This window comes from Erithacus rubecula (genome assembly GCF_903797595.1).
Source record: "Erithacus rubecula genome assembly, contig: scaffold_353_arrow_ctg1, whole genome shotgun sequence".
NCBI classification, from domain to species: Eukaryota; Metazoa; Chordata; class Aves; order Passeriformes; family Muscicapidae; genus Erithacus; species Erithacus rubecula.
The window spans coordinates 97,899-101,587 of record NW_027635979.1 but is presented as its reverse complement, the minus strand read 5'-3'; the positions used below and the strand labels follow the sequence as shown (position 1 = coordinate 101,587).

The following is a 3,689-nucleotide window of genomic DNA, read 5'->3' as shown; positions in this document are numbered from 1 at the left end:
GAAAATCCTTCAGGGATCCCCAAAATCCCTCAAATCTCACCCGGGATCCATCAAATTCCCTCAATAAACCGCCCCGGCTGCCATTTTCCTTCCTTCTCCCCTCACGGTAGCCGCGTTCTGATTGGTCCCTCGCCGTGAGGCACCCGGCTCTCCCATTGGCTGAGCGTTTCCCGCTTTTTCTATACACCCCTCTGATTGGCCATAGCTGGTTGCCGGTTGAGTAGCCGTGCGTTGATTGGCTGGCGGGAGAAAATGGGGCGGGATAAAGGGCGGGCTAGTATGAGGTGAGTGACATCGTGATTGGCTGAAAGGCCGCAAAGGAGGCGGGGCTACCGAGGTGATAAAAGGGGCCGCGAGGGGCCCGGAGGCTCAGTCCGGAGGTGGCGGGGTTTGAGGCTTGCGGTGTTAGGGCACCGTTTAAGTCATTAATTCCTTAATTTAATTAATCCAATTAACTTAATTAATGGCGGGATGTTCGCGGTGACCATTAAGGTGCCCAATTAAGGCGCTAATTGGCGCTCTGGCGGAAAATTCGAGGCTGCTTTGGGTTTTAAAAAGGGAAGCCCGGCGGGGGGGGCGGGAGGGTGGTTTAAAGCTCATTTAAATGGAATTATTAATATATTTTCCAGATTTAATCCCTTAAGTAACTTAATTAATTACTTGGTTAATTGGTTTCAATCGCGGCGTTCTGCCGCTTTTTTTTTTGAGGGTTTTCAAGTTTTGCTGGAGCAGTGATTGTATAACTAAAATCGCGTTTTTTAAACCCATTTTTTTGCCTCAAATTTATCTGTGTTGTTTCCTTAATTAAGTTAAATTTTGCTCCAGTTTAATATTTTTTATTAGTAATTTATTGCTTGAACTTTAATAGATGGTTTTCATGTTTTAAGCGCTAAACTCGATTTTTAACCTTTAAAAGTTTAAAGTTAATTAAAGCTTATTGCTCTTCAACTACTTAATTAAATACTTAATTAAATATTTATTCAATTTTGGGGTGAAGTTTTGGAGCTTTTTGAGGCATTTTCTGGCCGTTTTTCAAGTTTTTGCCTTTAAATAATTTAAATATTGCGCTCATTGTGTCAGGTTTATGAATATTTAATTAAAATTAATGAATATTAATATTTAATAACATGTATTCAGAATTAACAAATCCTATTTAAAATTTTTTGGGGGGTTTGGCCTTTTTTTAAGGTCAAAAATCCCCAGTTTTAACCATTAAATTAAATATATTTATAAAGTATTTATTTAATCTATTAAGTATTTATTTAATTTATTAAGTGTTTATTTATTGTTGCATTAAGTTTAAACGTCCATAAACAAATCAAATTAAATTTTAGGAGGATTTGGCTGCAAATTTCGCTCTTTTTTTCCCTTTAAATAATTTTTAAAATTGCCTTTCGATAATTAATATTTAATTGATTAATATTCCCATTTAATTGATTAATTAATTAAAATTCCCATATTTTTACCACTTGCGAGCAGATTTTCTCTTCTTTTTTTTTTTTTTTTTGCCCAAACCGCCTCGTTTCTCAACCTCCCCCGAATTTTTCCAAATTAACAAAATTAATTTAAAACCTTTTGCAAATAATTAATTAATTCATTAATTAACCGGGACGAGTTTCCATCATGTTCAACTACCCCGAGGTGCTGCGGAGACACTCGGGCTGCTTCGGGACCATCTGGTGAGCAAAATTTGGAATTTTGGGGGCTTTTTTGGGATTTGGGGGATTTTTTGGGGGATTTTTTGGGGGGATTTTGGGGGTTTTCTGGGGATTTTTGAGGATTTTTTTGGGCATTTTTGGAGATTTTTTGGGGATTTTTTTTTAATATTTAGGGGATTTTTGGGGATGTTTTGAAATTTTTTTGGGATTTTTTGGGAATTTTAATAGATTTTTTTGGGATTTTTTGAAAATTTTTGAGGGATTTTTGGGGGATTTGGGGGGATTTTTGGGGATTTTTTTGAGATTTTTGGAAATTTTTTTGGGATTTTTTTGTGGGGATTTTTTGGTATTTTTGGGGGATATTTTTGGGGATTTTTGGGGATTTTTTGGGGGATTTTGGGGGAGGATTTTGTGTCCGTTTCCATGGATTTTGGGGTATTTTCAGTGGATTTTGGGTGGTTTTATGTTATTTTTTAGCTCATTTTGGGTCATTTTAATGCGGATTTTGGGTCATTTAGGGTCAATTTTAGCTCATTTCGGGTGATTTTTCAGTGGATTTGGTAACATTTTGGGGGGTTTTGGGTAAATTTCTGTCAATTTTTGCTTATTTTGGGTCATTTTTATGCTGATTATGGGTCATTTTGGGAGGATTTTGGTTCAATGTCATTTTTAGCTCATTTTGGGTCATTTTCTGTGGATTTTGGGACATTTTATTTAAATTTTTAGCGGATTTTGGATCATTTTAATGCAGATTTTGGGTCATTTCAAATCAATTTTAGCTGATTTTAGGAGAATTTGGGGTGAATTTTGTGTCATTTTTCTGTGGATTTTGAGTCGTTTTGGGGGATTTTAGCTCATTTTTGGTGAATTTTGGGTAATACCAAACAGATTCGAGGTGGAATTTGGGTCATTTCTGGCTGATTTTGGTCAATTTTGGGGTGATTTTTGCAATGGGTTTGGGGGAAAATTTGGGTAATTTTTTGGGGAAATTATTTTGAATTTCGGGGCGATTTTTGGGGATATTTTTGGGGAGTTTCAGGGGGATCTGGAGGGATTTTTTGGGTGGATTTTGGGTGATTTTTGGGTTTTTTTTCAGGCTTGCAGCCACCTGCCACTCTCGCCTCCTCCGCCGGGAGTACCTGGGGGTGGATGTGCCCAGCATCAGGTGAGGCCCCAAAATCCCCCAAATTCACCCCAAAACCCCCAAATTCACCCCCAAAAATTAAACCCCCACGTTTACCCCCAAAAACCCCCAAATTCTGCTCAAAAAACCTTTAAAACCCCCCCAGATTCTCCATTTTTTATCCCATTTTTCCCATTTTTTCCCTTTTTTTTTTCCCAATTTTTCAACAATTTTATCCTTTTTCCTCCTTTTTCCTCTTTTCCTTTTTTCCACAGTTTTTCCTGAACTTTATCCCATTTTTCCCAAATTTTCCCCAGTTTTATCCCACTTTTTCTCAATTTTTCCCAAATTTTTTCCCAAATTTTTCCCCTCAATTTTCCACCCAATTTTCCCCTCAATTTTCCCCCAATTTTCCCCAATTTCTTCCCCATTTTCCCCAATTACATCCAAATTTCCTCAAATTTTTAATTCCATTTTTTTCCTAATTTTATCCCATTTTTTATGCAATTTCCCCCCATATTTTAATTCATTTTTACAAAAATCCCCAAATTTTTTAATCCTGTTTTCCCCCAAATTCCCATTTTTTTAATCACCCCCTTTCCCCGCATTATTTTGCCCCCCGTCAATCACGGCTTGGCCCCGCCCAGCATTGCCGTGACCTCGTTCGTGATTGGCCGAAGCAGTTGGGAGGCCCCGCCCCCTCCTGCCGGGGCCCCGCCCCCTCGCTGCTCACTCTGTTTGGGCGCGATGCTGCAGTTCGGTCTCGCGAGAGTTTACAGGAGGCAATGCCAGCACCTGCTCGGTAGGCGGCGCCACTCGCGGGGTTATGCTAATGAAGAGGCGGGGTTATGTAAATGAGGGGTTCCGGGGCGGGGGATTTTGGGGTTTTTTGAGTGGAATTTTTGGGA

At 39.0% G+C, this 3,689-nt stretch overlaps 1 long non-coding RNA gene across 1 annotated transcript; it reads left to right on the top strand.

The window, feature by feature from the left end:
• Positions 1–1,612: 1,612 nt before the first annotated feature.
• LOC306816054 lies at positions 1,613–3,458 on the top strand. Its single transcript, XR_013777562.1, has 3 exons — positions 1,613–1,679; positions 2,755–2,823; positions 3,429–3,458. It is a non-coding gene; the product is annotated as an uncharacterized lncRNA (long non-coding RNA).
• The last annotated feature ends 231 nt before the right edge of the window (positions 3,459–3,689 follow it).